The sequence below is a fragment of the Rhinolophus sinicus genome, chromosome 17 (genome assembly GCF_057876585.1).
Source record: "Rhinolophus sinicus isolate RSI-liver-muscle chromosome 17, RSI-T2T, whole genome shotgun sequence".
Lineage (NCBI taxonomy): Eukaryota > Metazoa > Chordata > Mammalia > Chiroptera > Rhinolophidae > Rhinolophus > Rhinolophus sinicus.
In genome coordinates, this window is record NC_142517.1 from 190330564 (window position 1) to 190346926 (window position 16363).

At 35.3% G+C, this 16363-nt stretch overlaps 1 long non-coding RNA gene across 1 annotated transcript in view; it reads left to right on the forward strand.

Moving 5' to 3' along the window:
* LOC141567179 (uncharacterized) overlaps window positions 1-16363 on the forward strand; it is a 140675-nt gene that overhangs the window by 21543 nt on the left and 102769 nt on the right. The window lies entirely within an intron of this gene.

A 16363-nucleotide genomic window follows, 5' to 3' on the forward strand; every position in this document is an offset into this window, starting at 1 on the left:
AGTGAGATAATTTCACTTATGTTTAAAAGGGATAATTTTGGCTATGTTGTGGAGGATAGAGTGTAAGATGGGCAAGGATGGATGTTTGTGGATGAATTCAGAGGCTATTGCTATAATCCAGGTGAGTTACAGTAGCTTGAGAACCAAAGTGCTAGCAGTAAAGGTGGAGTGGGGAGTGGTCAGAATTGGAGTCTATTCTGAAGATTAAGTTGACAGGATGTGTTAATAGATTGGATGTGGGAAGTGAGAGAAAATGACAAATCAAGGATGATTTCCAGGTTTTTCACTGAGAGGGGAACACTGCGTAAGGAAGAGGCTTTGGAGGGGAAAATCAGAATTTCATTTTTGGATATGTTATGTGTGAGATAACTATGAGACATCCAATGAAGAGGCTGACCAGAGACTGAGATTTATGAGCCTGGAGTTTAGGGGAGAAAACTAGGCCAGATAATTAATGTGGGAGTTATCAGCATATAGATGGCATTTAAAGTTATGAGAGTGGATGGGATCCCCTAGGAAGTGATGAGGAGGAAAACAGATGACTGGAGTTAGGAAAACCAAAGAAATTTCAGGAGATAGGAGGAAAACCAGGAGAGTATACAGTCCTGAAGAAAGTGTTTCAAAGAGGAGGGAGTAATTAATTTTGTCAAATGTAAATGATAGGTCAATTAAGTTGAGGACTGACAATTCAATTATGAAATGGAGGTAAATTGTTGCTTTGATTAGGTGAACTGGTGGGAATGAAAACCCAGGGGGTTCAAGAAGAAAAATTAAAAGGGAGAAATTGAAGACAATGAGTGAAGGCAAAGCTTCCAAAGAGTTTCTTTGTAAGGGAGAGCAGAGAATTGCAGAAGAGCTGCAGGGGGGCAGTGGGGTCCAGAAGGGGTTTTAAAACACAGGAGATATTATACGTGTGTGTATTGATGGAAATTATCAAGTAGACAGAGAAAATTAATAACGCCAGGGTTGGAGGAATTGTAGAAGCTATTTCCTTGAGCAAGAGGGGATGGAGTCCATGCACACGTGAACAAGATGTCCACAGCCAGCTTTTCCATAGTAACTGGAGGGAAGGCAGAGTATACGGGCACAGATGCATGTAGGCTGGCAGAGAGGTGGGGAGAGCTTATGGAAGGTCTCTTCTGGTTTCTTCTATTCTCGCCGTGAAGTTGAAAGCACGGGCATCCTCTGAGAATAAGACGAGGAGGAGGTGTTGGAGATCTGAGAAAAGAGGAAAAAGTGTGAAATAATCATCCAGGAGCATAAGAAAGTAAATGTCTGACGGAAATGTGATAATATTGCTGGATTAAGGGCATGTAAGGTCATAAATTTAAATTGAAACCGGTGACCAAGTTTGTTTTTCCTGCCACTGTCAACTGTGCAGGTGTCACAAAGTAGGCTGAAAGATGGATTTCAATAAGGTTGAGGTTTGGCTATGTTAGTACCACAAATGACAAAAATGATAAATTGAAGAGGTATGCAGAGATGTGATTGTAATTATGGGACCCGAAAGTAAAACTAGATAAAGTGTGAAGTGAACGCTTGAGAGGTGAGAGACAGTGGAGAATCAAATGTAAATACGGTCAGTGGTTTACAGAGTCGTTGAACTAAGCTACTAAAGAGAGTGAGGGAAAAAGTTAGGAAACGCTATGATATTTGAATTTGAGATTTTGAGGGGTGTGCAGTTATTGGTAGTGTCAATATCTAGGGGCATCACCATGTGATTAGGTGGCTGAGGTAGGATTTGAGGACAAGATCACTGGAGTGGAAAGGGCTGTGGTGCTTTTGGAATGTGGGAAGGAGCATTTGCATGGATATTTGAATCCTTAATACTTGTGAGGGTGAGTGACCTAGGGATCTCTAAATGACTACAGCAAAGCAACCGTTGACATGGCTTGATGGCAAGAACGTCAAAGCTGGAGTGTTCAAGGGTGGAGGGAGAAGAATATTCTGGAAAAGACTCAACTCATCTCCAGGTCTTGTAGTATATGAGGTGTGAAGAGTAAATAGGTATCACTTGCAGGGAAAAGGTGTTCTCAGGGGAAGGCCATTTTGGTTAGAGTAAGAAGATGAAAGGACCTTTAATAGATTGAGGATGTACTTTCTCTCTCTCTCTGACTCTCTCTTTTTTAAACTGCTCAATGCATTTTCTTTTAAGGGATTGATAATTGTTTATTCTACACAAACTGTCTGTTTTAAGAATATCGCTGCCAATCATTACTACATTAACTGGAGATGAAATGTTTATGAAATAATCTATATTTTCTTTACGAAGCGTAGACTTTTTTTTGGTAATGGAAAGTTCAGTGGAATGCTCTAATGAACTGTAATGTAAGGCATATTGAACCAATTAATCTAGAAGGTTGATGTAAGAACGAGATTTTTTTGTAGCTAGTCAGATGTTCTGAGCATAATTATCTCAGAGTATAATTAATAATATCAGTATGACTTAAGATAGGACAGAAATAGTAGGATCTCTTCTGATAAATAGTTGCTTCACTTAAAGGTAAATCAATTTTTTTCTGACAAATGGGGATAAACATTTATAATTACATGAATTGACTTTCAAATGAGACTTCTGAAGAATGATGACTTCATTTTGATTTTAAGAACTCAATTTGATACACACAACAACTTGGATGGCATTCAAGGGAATTATTCTGAGTGAAAAAAGCCAATCCTATAAGATTCCATTTTTATGGCATTCTTGAAATAACACAATTATAGAGATGGAGGACAGATTAAGGGTGAGAGGGCTTGTGGGGAAAGGTGAGTATGTTATACAAGGTAGCAAGAGGGAGACTTGCGGTTATGAGATAGTTTGTATTTTGATTGATGTGGTAATTGCATGAAGCTACATATGTGGTAAAATTACATACAATCACACAAACACACATACACACACACACAAATCAGTATATGTATAACTGGTGACATTTGAATAAACTCTGTGGATTGTTCTAATGTCCACTTCCTGGTTTTGTATTATTCAATAGTTATGCAAGATGTTAGTACGTAGGGAGAAAGAATGAAGGATTCATGGCACTTCTCTGTGGATTTATGTGCAACTTCATGTGAAAACACAAAAATAAAAAGTTTACAGAAGCCTTGCTAGATCTCCTAAGAAACACAAAATAGCAAACAAAAATATCACAGGAATCAATGGATGCATAATTTATAAATGAAATAATGCATTGTGGGGGAAGAATAGTGTGAAATTGAAAAGGAACACTTCAAGAAGTCTTTCCTATTTTCATGCTTTGTGTAACGCAAACAATTGACTAGTATTCTCTTAATACTTTCCAAATACTTGTCTTATCAGCCCATCATTATCTAGCCTTTTTTCCCATTATACTCTTGACATAATTTTCCTTGGAAATGCATTCCAGAAACTCTACGCGTCTATGCATAGTTGTTAATGCTTTCTTTTAGTAGATGCTGATAGCGATGTAGTCTATTGTTTCCATTTTTGCCTTGACTCTTTGTAAGTTCATAGCTAATATATAAAAAATACAAAAAAGATTTACATACAAGAGAAAAAAGAATTAACTTTCATACATAAGTGAATAGATAAGCTAAAGATGTTTAAAATATCGTTAGAAGTAAATGAGGAGTTCTTTGTCACTTACCCTGACTTTGGTTCTTTTGTAGCCCTCTCTGTTTCCTTTTTTAAAGTAATCAACTCCCCTTTATTGCCACCTCTAATGCACATTTGACTTTAGTCAGCTAATTTTTTGTTTCTCAGAGCAGCCCTGTCTCTGCTCAACCCTCTTCCAACTACTACAGTATCTCTCTTACAAAATAATCTCTCTTTTTAGTTTTACTAACCACCTACCTATAGGAGAAATGGGGAAGGATACCTACAGCAGGTCCTAGAAAAGAACCTAGGTTTTCTTAAGGCAGTGTATTGCTCTATCTGTTGACAAGAATGTATTCCAGGGTTTGATTGATTCTGCTTAATTAAGTTCTCACAATCATAGGATTCAGAAGGGAAGATTTAAAGAGACAGATCCTGCTCAAATTCATACAGCTGGTTAGAAATGGGTCCAGGGCTCCACACTCCTCCTTCAGTGTTCTTTTCATATGTATCATGAGATTGGGAGATGAATTGTTCATGTACATACACATTGCTGACATTAGCAAGTCACGCAATACTTTTTAAATGAAAGGAATAAATATACTTTGAAATCTAATTGTAGTGAAAGCACTCCTTGAAAATGTGCTACAATAATGGGGATACACACACACACACACACAGACTCACACACTGGGGGTGCCAAAAAAATGTATACAAGTGAACACTTTCGTCAGTGTTGCTCAAGCAGTGGTTTGCTGTAATCAGAAGTGTCTGGACGCTGATGGTAACCATTTTGAGCATCTTGCAATTGCAGAAGTCAACTGTGACTTGTATTCATCTTTTGTTACCACTATATATTGCGTATTATAATTTTAACACAGTTTTCCTTTCTTACAATATGTATACATTTTTGGATATATATATATATATATATATATATATATATATATATATATATATATTTAAACAATACCCCATTTCAGTAAGCATCCTTATATGTAGAGTCGTTCATTATAAAATGGTTTCTCGGTTCTTGCAGATAGCAGATGATAACAATGATTTACATTTATTCAATGCTTTTATAGTTTCTCAAATATTCTCATTTGATATTTGGAACCATCAAATGAAATAAGCAGAATTGGTTTTACATCATTTTGTGGCTTAGAAAATGAGCCATGACCAGAACCAGTGGCATGCTAGAATTAGAACTCAAGCCTTCTGATGTCGAGTTTAGTGCTCCCTGACTAAAGTAAAGTGCTTCTCAAGTCAGCAAATGTTGCTTAAAGGCTGTATCTCCATGCTTGCTGCTACCCCTGCACTGAGTCCTGGCACATACTAAGGGTAGGACAATGCTACCCATGGTGAATGTGGACCCTGGAAGAACAGTTAATATCTGGCAATATTTATTATTTATTCTTACTTTAATTTATGGAGCAAGATGTTATTCAAAATATAAAATATTATTTCATGAAGAATTACATTAAGCATTCAGACACTACTTGTAGGACTCTTTAATGATAGTAGGATTTTAGCTTTCATCTAAGAGATATTTATGTATAATCATATCTGGTAAATTAGGTGAGAAGGCTTGCTAGAAGTTCCTTTGTAGGAAGACCCAGGAGCCTTCTAAGATAAGTCATTGAGAAAAAATGGAATTGTGCACAATGCATTTGATTAAGTAAGAAAGCTTTGGTTCTTGGTTCTGGGAAAAGGGGGTGGGGGGCAGGGTGGTTTTGAATACTGCAGAATGCTTGCCATTTGGTTTGAGTACTCACCCAGGCCCCACTAAATCAATGTGTGTGCCCTACTAGGCTGCTGCTCTTCCTTGTAGCACTGTTGTACAAACTAGGAAACGGCACCTTCTTTGGACAGAAGCTGCCCCAGGAGCACAAGGCTTGGTAGCTCAGCAAGATGATATAGTCTTTGTGGGAAGAAAATGTCTTGTCATCCTTCAAGGAGATGTGGCCCCTCACCAATGCCTTGGCCCACAGTGCCGGGCTAACAGCCTCTGCTCAATTCTTCATTTGGGCATATGTTGTACACTCTTTTGCAGTATCCCATGCATGCCCTATCTGGGGAGAGCATAAAATGATACCTTAACAAAAGCCAATTTCACTTAAACTGTAAAATATTGATTATATCAGCAGCAGTGTGTAGGGACCCTTTAATAGAATTTAACATTGGGGGAGAATGTCACTATCACCTACTTTTGAACAGAAAACTGTGCTGCTTTGACCACTTGAGACTCCAATGACTCAGTAGGGGCAGGAGATAGTGGTGCCCAGCAGACATGGCCAAATGCACCAGGGGCACAGTGGCAAATTGTGGATTTCCAACAGACATACTGGTGGCACAATGGTACTTGTGAAAAATGGCAAAAGCATAGCAGATCTGGTAGTACTTGACTGGTGCCACCAAACTAAATTGCATGGTGGTTTGTATTGGGTGCTCAGCAATACAGTGGGCCTGGAGGTCTTGCCTTAACAAAGTGGTGGTGGGGGGGAGGACGCATTCGTGAAATGTGGTGTTTTGCCGTTATTGTCTGCCCATCTATTCCCACAATCTGGTGGGAAGCCTGGAGTAACTCAGGTTACACAAACAAAATATGAGATGCACTACTTAATGCAGCTCATCCTTAATATTTTGTTTGAGGTCAAACATTAAAAAGACTTTAGGAAAAAAAATGTGACCTGATGTGATTCCTGCAGGAATGTTTTATATATATATATATATATATATATATATATATATATATATATATATGTATATATATATTTATTTATATTTATATTTATATTTATATTTATATTTATATTTATATTTATATTTATATTTATATTTATATTTATATTTATATTTATATTTATATTTATATTTATATTTATATTTATATATCTATCCATCTATATCTATATCTATATCTATATCTATATCTATATCTATATCTATATCTATATCTATACCTATATCTATATATTTTCCCCCGGGAATGAAAATTTGATTGGCTTTTATAGTTTTGTACAAGCCACATCCAAATAATCCTACAATTAATTTTTAATATAAGAAGGAATGATCCTCCACACCCCATGCATAACTTTAATAAAAGTGAGCTAGCTGACAAAGTGCAAATTGACAAAAAGGTGATGGAGGGTGGTCATTGCATAAGTGAAGCACAAATAGTAGGTTTTAGAATTTAACTCGTTGGTCAACTCAATGAAGAGGAAAATGACTTTTGGGGAGGTGAGAAAATCATTTAGAAAAGTTCTTCTGGTATTTGCTTTAGTAATTAATTTTGAGAGAGATGGCATGCTGTAGTACAAAGGCTGAACAGCCATTGTCACCTTTTTGTGTGAAAGAGGCAGGATAACAAAAAATTATAGTATAGAAAATAACTATGTTTTTGAGTGGGCTGGCTCTGATGAGGTACAGGCAGGAAACAGCTTTATTTAGCCTCACCACTCTCCTGTAGAGTCTCTCGGTTGAATATCTTCCCTTCTGTATCAAATCCTCCATCATTTACAATGAATTGTCTAGTACTCTTATGCGATAAAAATATTCCTGTTACTTTCAGTCAGCATATTAAAGCATTTTTAAAAACATATACAACCCTCTTCCCAAGAAACGTTCTACTAAATATAGTTTTTCCCACCCATCTCATTACATAAAACACGAGTGGTATAGTTAGATGAACAAGATTGGAAGCTGGGGAAAATGATCCTTTCATTTGTTGACTTTGCCCCCTGCTGGATGGAATATGCATTGGATTAGAGGAGTCTTCTGGACGGAGACCATCTCCACTTATTAATTATTTAATGGTCATCCTGTTGTAAAATTTGCACTATGAAAAGAGAACCACTGATGAATTTGCTTTACATAATTAGAGCTTGCAAGGTGAGATAATAAGTGTCAGTAATTAAGTAAATTAGGACTTTTTCCTTGAAGGAGAGCTTTTATGACACTTCTTGAAACATGTTCATCACACTTCCACTCTCCTCTACTTCAAAGGCTTGAGTCATTGCAATGACATTCTCAGAGATGCCTGCTGCTGTCTCAGTTAGCTCACCTCTGCTCTGTTGTTATACCACAGGGAGCCACTAGGGTCCAACTTGAATTCCTCTTGCCTTTAGACTGGCCATTTTAATGGCTTTCTATTTGTTAAGCGGCCAGTTCTTACAGTTTTCTTTCCAAAATTATTTTATCCCTGTCAATACAGTAACATACATCTTTAGGATGACATACAACCAGGTGACTCCCTAAAGGGGCGTAATTTAGGGTAAAAGCCACAATAGTTCACTCCCTAATATCTTTTGTGTTAAATTCAGAAGGGGCCTTTTAGAGCGACTTCACCACAAATATATATATATAATCACAGAGCAGTAAGCCTCACACATGGTCATCAGAATAGTAGCTTACACTTAGAAAGTAACTGCTATGTGTGTCAAATGCAGGCAAGATCACTTCATATAGAAGGCTGTCCAGTCTCCATCATTCCTGAGAAAGTGGTTTTATCCCTGTTTTTATAGAAAAGAAAACAGAAATTTAGCAAGATTTAGTGACTTGCTTATAATCTCTTTTCTACATCTTTCTGGCTTTTCAGCCCATAACCTTTATCACAGCAGCCTGACCAAAGAGCAAAACAAATGCAAATAACTTCCCTCAGTATTTTATAAAACAGTAAGCAAGCCATTTATTAAAAAAATATTTAATTTATAATTGTATATTCTTCCTCATTCCAAAAAGGATGAGGAAGCTTGTAAAAGCAAATAGAGTAAACTCAGTAGGTTATAAAAAAGGAAAGAAAACTAAGTACAGGAAAAATAAAAGCAAAACAGGTGAATCAAGAGAGAGAAAAGTTACTATGAAGTGTGTACAAAAGCTGTATTGCAAGTTTGGGCCCACAGACTTATATAATAAGGGGAATCCTCCTTGCCTTTTAGACACAGCATTAAGATATACATTTCCAGTATTTCACACATGTTCTTTAATTTTGTTCTTTTATTTCATCATTGAATATCTAGTCAACCAACACAGAAGTGTGGAATTGAAGCTGATTTGCTGTTCTGTGTACGTAATAATTTCCATCTTTGTGGATGTGTTTTAAATTTATGGAACCTACGCTTCTTATCAATATCATAAATGCTTTGTTTTCAGTTTCGAACTCATTTTTATAGCATATGTACATAATACAATAAATATTCAAATAATTCCAGAAAGACAGAGAAGCAGGGAATTCACTGCACAAACCCAGATAGTGTTGTTGGCCAAAGTTGAACTGTTAATTGATAGGAAATGACATGAAAAGACAGGTGGAAGCAGCCATTTGGAGGCCAAAAAAAAAAAAAAAAAAAAAAAAGCTCAGCATATGATCAGTTGTTTAAGCATATCACTGAATAGTGCTGAAAAGTGTTCAAAAGAATAAGTTGTATAAAAGTTGAACCTTAAATATTCATGCTTAGAAGCTCATGTCATAGAGTCCTTCCTGCATAGATACTAGAGGTAGTTTGCAGATATGTCCAACAGATCATGGCAAAGAGAAAAAAAAAAATAGTTACAGTTTTATAATGTCATTGAATTGGGGAAAAAAAAAAATCCATTGTCCAGGACTTCTTTTCCTTGTTCTGAGAGGGACTTTTTTTCTTTTTTTTAAAGAAATAATTGACATACATCACTGTATAAGTTTAAGGTATAGAGTATGATGGTTTGATTTACATATATTGTGAAATGATTACCATGATAGGTTTAGTTAACATTCACCATCTCACATAGGTGCAATAAAAAGAAAAAGACAAAACAAAACAGTTCTCCCTGTGATGAGAACTCTTAGGATCTACTCTCTTAACAACTTTCCTATGTATCATATAGCAGTGTTAACTATAGTAATTATGTTGTGTATTACATCATTAGTACTTATTGTTTTTATACACTACATCCCTCTAACTTATTTACTTTATAGCTGCAAGTTTGTACCTCTTGACCCCCTTTACCCATTTTACTCATCATCCACCCCCCCCACCCGTCAACCACTAATCTGAGATTTTTTTTCTAAGAGAAAATCTATGTGATATGAATAATTTCTCTGCCTTTAAGAATCAAGAGGTTGGCATTTTGGAAAAATGTCTTCAATGTGTGTAATTGCTTTTTGTTCTCCACAACCTCTTTAATAAGTACAGAAATTCATCAGATGACAAGACTGCTCTCTAAACCTATCCAAGATTCTGGAAACAGGTTTGTATTAGGTACAGATTTTTTGTTTGTAGTCAAGCTTAGCATAATTCAAGAGAAAAATTGCACATTGAGGAAGTGATGGTGCCACAATCAAGAAAAGAATGGCAGGGGATTTACATGCAATTCTGGTTGCATATAGGTTATTATGAAGGAACTTTCAAATGTCAGTTTGGTCTCTAACGTAAGGAAACCTACAATAAGAGAGTCCATTTTATCACTATTATTCCCTTGGGGGTCTTCATATTTTCTATTATAGTGTTATAATGTTACCTACTTTTGGTCTTTTTTATTCAGTTGTAACAGGAAAAAAATTAGAATTTTTGTTGTTTAGAAAATGTTAGCTAATTCTCTTTTTATCTATGTTTAGCAAACTCAGCAAATAATATGTGTTAAAATCTTATGTGAATTTCAAGGGATATTAAATCTATCTCTGATTTAGTTATACATTACTCATGGAAATATATTTGGTAGAAAATGCTTGATGTCCAGAAACCTTATGAACCATTTTATCATCTTTTTTTATTTGATCTAGGAAGTTGATTTTCATGGGTAGTAAATAAAGTTTATATGTGGAAAGATGAAACCATGAGGTCTGTCAATATGGTTATTATAGTTTATACCACTAATCTTTCCAAACAGATTTGATATGACTTACAATAAAAGCATTTTCAATAGGGCAGTGAAAAATAAAGGTAAAACGAGATAAAAAAAAAGATGTAAAGAAAAGAAAAAATATTTATATGGGGAGAATTGTAAAATTTATTAGATTTATTCTGAGCTTCCTGACCACCAATGCAAAAGGCAAACCAAATGGTTTTACTTGGAAGCAGTCTGACACGTTGTTCTACCTTCATTTTGGATAATTCACACATCACATTATGGAAGCAAAAGCTAAGCAAAGAAACCAACAAACCAGGAACAAGTTGTTTAGCAATAGTTCCCAAAATAAATGAAACCTTGATCCTTCTTGCAAAATACTGCCTAACAAAAATAGACTTATCCTTTTCTTTTGAAATCAGGGGCGAAAATTTTTGGTTTTTTTCCCCCCACCATAAACAGTTAAGTGAAAATTGAGTAATTTGTTAATTGTGTGGAAGTTTTCATTAAATATCTATTTAATTTTTATTTGGATACCTATTCCTTTTGAAACCTAAACTCCTTTGTAATCTCTCTTTTTTTTTTTTTGCAAGTAAAGTATTTGTCTTTTAAAAATGATTTTGTAATTGAGTCTTCCCTTTAACATTAGTTCCACTACCATTATGTGATTTAAAAATTAAAAGAAATTTTGATTTGTTTTAAATTGCTAATCACAAAAGCCATCTATCCCTATTATAAAAAGTCAAGAATGCCTACAAAGTAAAGAAAGCATTCAAACAAACAAAAATCTCATAATTATACCTGTCTGTACATAACCATCAATAACACCTTGGTGTCTTTCTCAGCCTTTTGAGTGTGTGTGTATATCTTGTAGCATAAAGCTTTATTGTGTCTTATTTGCTAAACTAACAGAACTGCATAAAGCTTTATTGTGTCTTATTTGCTAAACTAATAGAACTGGAATTTGGAATATTGAAACAAAAATCAACTGCAGAGATGCACTAATTTTACTGGATTAAATATTGGTAGATTTTATTTGCCACGTGATATTCAGGGGCTAAAACTTAAGGAATATGACAGATAAATTATGAATCATATATTGGTAAAGGGAAATAAAGCAATGATTTGAATTACTTATGTATAGGGTAGAAATAATTTTTAGAATTAAAAACATGTAATAACTGGGTTAACCTAGTCTCTGTTTTTTCTCAACTTTCTCTGGTCTTCCCTGGTCTTTTTGTCCCTAGGCCTCCATTTTCCTTTGCATTCCCCATTCCCTCTCCCTTACTTTATATTTCTCTATTAACATTATTATCTTGTAACTTACAATATTGTTTACATATATTTGGCTAATTATCTGTTTTCTCACCAAGAGAATGTAAACCCATGAGGACTGCTGTTTTTTATGTTTTGTTCACTGATGTGTCTAGATAGAGTAGGGCCCAAATGCATACTTCAAAAATGTTATCAATTCAATAATTTCTTCATAAGATTTGTCATTATTGAAATAGACTGATTTGATAAAGAAAACTTCCTAGACTCTCAGGAATAGCACACTTATGGCATGCATGCCGGACTTCCCACTACTATTTTATGGCAGACTTCACAATAATTCTTTGAATGCTGCTCAGTCACAATGCTCTTCCCTATTGAACTTGGGCACAGCTATATAATCCTGGTTAAAATAGTGTTCCAGACAAACACTACCAATGGCCAATTGAAGAGTTTGTACCCATTTATCATCTGGTTCTAGAAGGTGGATACATACTTTGGTGCCATCTTACCGGCAATTGTGGAAATTTGTACTTAACACAATCTTGCATTCATTAATTCATTAATACATTCACTAAATTTTTATTGAGTACCTATTGGGTTTATTACTCACCTAATCATGCATGATAGAAATGTCAATAGGACATTCTTTTTACCTTTAAAGTTAAAGGGATAGAAGACATAGGAACAGTTTCATTCATCTATTCATTCATGCTTTTAAAAATATTTATTTAGTGCCAACCACATGTCAGGCACTGTTCTAGGTTCTGGGAATACAGATATGTTGTGATGCAACCAAATAATTAAGCTATATTCTAAATATGATAATAGGTGCAAGGTACTATAGGAACACGATAGTGGGTGTTTGTAGGTGGATGAAGTGAGGGAAGGTCACTAGAAGAGGTGATACCTTAGCAAATTCTTAGATGATATAAAATAATTTTTCTGAATAGAAACTTACACAATACATTTACGAAGTAATGATTATAATAGCCACCATTTCATTTATTTAGCTCATACAATAAATAGTCCTTACATAGGCACTTTATCTCTGTTGTCTCATTTAATTCTCACAACAGGGCTTCCTTAGTATTTTATGTATGATATAATCAGTAGAAGTAGTAGCATAGGGTTCAAACCTAAGCCTGACTCTAAAGCACCTGCCCTTTAAGGCAGGCCCAGATTTTCCTAACTCTAACTAATGACAGTGGAAAATTAAGCAAGACTCAGTGAATGTTTGTCAAATGATTACCACTAAGTACACTTTTATACATATTATGGGTTGAGTTTTTAATATATATAATTTTAAAGTAGAAAAACATTTTCCCCCAATATATATTTTACTTATCACTTTAAAATTTATATCTTCTGTTGTACCACCAGGCATTCTTGATTCCCTACTGATATTCTAATAGCATTATACTTATTCTCATCCTATACAGTGAATATCATGAGATGAGTTGATTTTCTTCTTCACACATTAGAGGAAGACAATAGGAAAGCACAATTTTATTTGTCTTTTCAAGGATAGAAAGAAGAGCTTAACCTAGTTGCTTCTCTAGTTATTTTCTGCCACCTACGTGATTACTGACAAAGAAATTTAACTGCTATTATTTTTAAAAGTTCAAGCAGACTAGGAGCATTTCTGGTTTTTCTTGGAGTATTTCTGGGCAAATTGAAGATCCACCCCTGAAAAGTCTGAGCTTTTGCCCTTCTCAGCACATTCCCCGGATATTTGCTGGCCTAGGGCAAAAGTTTAGATAGAGGTGCACTTACCATAAATTTAAATATTTAAAAGTTATCAATCAAATTAACAAACTCTTACATAATATATACTCTGGTACTTCCCTGACAAATATAGTTTCAGAATAACTTGGAAGACCAGGTTAGAATTCTTGGACTCCTTGGTGTTGTGGTGGCCTGTTGTCTCCTTAGTTTCCACACACAGCTCCATCCTTCACTGCAGGGGACTTGTGGGTAACTCTATCCTTACTTTAGACAAAACAAGACAAAACCAGAAGGCTTTGGCCACCCTTTGGTCTTTAGTTTGCACACACCTGTGACAGTCTTCCCTTAGGAGGGGAGACGTAGGGAGAATCCCACCCAGGTCCTAGAAGAGAGCTTGGGGCATTTGGGAAGGGAAGTCTTGGGTCCTGGGTATCCAGAGTGTGGTCTAGGAGTAAGAACATGACTTCCAGAAGTGTCATACTGTATTTCTGGGTAGTCTCCTTGGCTCTGGGGGTATGTGGCTGGAGGAAGATGAATGGGGCCCTCTCAAGTGTGGAGTCCAGGGCATGGGCCAAATTTGTCCTGTCCAAGATTGGTTCTGCTTCTGTTTTACGTGACCATGATGATAACATAGTAGCTCTGGCCAATCACATTGCAGGAACTTGCAGGTGAAGGCCAAGGCAAAGTATAGCCAATTATTAGTGATTCTTACCAATTATTAGTGATTAACTAAGACAATTTATCTTGATATGAAGTTTCTGGAAAGATTCTCAGCAGCTGTTTGGAACTCCATCACACTTCCTTTTGCAGTGGCTTTCCTTAGCCCAGGCTCACTCATTGAACTGTAAAATTGAGATCATTGCCTGAATTATTCTATCATTTTTGCTCTTCCTTTGCTTCAGTTATATTGATAATTCAAGGGAGTGTAACTCTAGTCTGGACTCCAAATACTTGCTGTTTAATCTCCTCTTTTCTTTTGGGAGATAGACTTGGTTTGCTGAATAAATCTATAGATTCATGGTTTTCTTTAGGCTTAGAATTTCAAGGAAGATATTCTTTCTTCATTCTATTAAGTTCCAAGTTATATTGAACACTATGGAAAAAGACATGTAAATACAGTTAGAGAAAGACATGTTAAGAGTTCTTTTTAATGTAATATTTCTTGAGAAATTTTACCATGCAGTCTAAAAAGAAAATTTTATTTCCCCAATTTAATGATCATTTATTTCATAGAGAAGAATAAGTTACCACGGGCTACATTTCCAATATACTTTGAGGCAAAAATAATTAACTTTTTTGGGGGACAGGAAGTGACTTCAAAATAGTTTTAAAAAAACTTGAAAATATTTGCTTATGCAGTGAAGGCTTTTCGAAAGTTATTTTTGAAGACTGAGGAATTAAGCACCTGTCATTTTTGCCAGCTGGTTTAAATGTTAAAAATTATTGTCACTCTTCCACCCGCTACTCTGTTTTGCACCTGCTACTACTTGAGCTATGGGCATTTCACACATGGTAATTTAATAAGGTTAGGTCCCATGACAGTGTACTAGATGTTATCCCACTGGGCATTAAAGCAGTTTTATAAGATCTTAAGAAAAAAGCATTAACTATGAAGCTTGAGACTAAAAATTTAGTACCTTGTAAGACATCACATTTTTCTAATTGAAAAATGTTAAAGGAGTGTAAAAGATGGGAAATTTAACCACATATTCCAAAACAAAAATGAGCCTTCTGTGATTGGACTATTTGTACTGGTCAACTTCTTGACATGGTGACATTTGTAATTTTTAAAGAACATTTTTATTGCCTTATATAACAACTGAATATAAATATATATTGAAACCTGCACTGTTCAATATGGTATTCATGAGCCACATGTGGCTATTTAAATTAATTAAAATAAGATACAATTAGAAATTCAATTCCACAGTCACACTAGCCACTTTTCAAGTGCTCAGTAGCCCCATGGGACTAGTGGTTACCAAAGAAGACAATGTAGATATAGATTTACATTCTTACTGAAAGTTCTGTTGCATAGCGCTGTGTGAAATTTCCAGTTTGTGGTCTTAGGCAAACTTGGTCTTAAAGATCTTGAGGCCATAGTGAATTTTCCTTAAAAGAGTTAATTGTAATGTTCCAACATCATCTTAGCTACAAAAGCATAGATCAAAGTTGAAGCCATTGGCTACTGGAATCTGAGTGACCTTTGCTGAAGTTAGAAGGAGCGTGTTAACCTAAAGTGCCCAACATGAGGAAAAAGTTGTTTCAGCTTCCACACGTTTCTAGGCAGGCAGGTACTTTTCCAAGACTTTACAGCCCCATATATTACAGATATCCTTCCAGAGAGGAGGAGAATTATTATTCACTTCATCTCTTCTAAATATCCAACTATTAACTTGCAAATCCTGCCTCTGTTCTAAAGTGATACATGATAGCATGACAAGTTTACACGATGAACTTTCCTATCAATTAGTCTTCCCATTTAGAACATGTGTTAAATGAGTGAAGCAAGATTTTGGGACATGGACATGCAAAGTAGAGGCCATCATAGCAGGAGAGAGAACATTAACAGACATGTTCTTCAGTAACAGTCTCATCCCCAGAGAGGTTTTCGAAAGTAACAACTAGAAGGTCATTTTAAATTTTATCCTTGAAAACATTCAGTGAGAAGGATCAGGGCTTATTAGAATTTCCTAATAGGCCAGGTTGTCACTAGACATGAAATAGATCTTGTCATGAATACAGTGATTTACACAAAACTGAAGAAACCTGCTTTCATATTAAATTGCCTAGGTAGTTTATATTAAAACATCTCTGATCCTTGCATTCCCTCAGTTCTCTGTTTCACTTTTTCAGTAATATGTGATTATCATTATTATTCAGTTTTCGTTATTGTTATGTAGGCTGTAATGATTTGTTCTCTTAAAAATTTATAATTTATCCATATTTGATACATTAAGGAAAGGA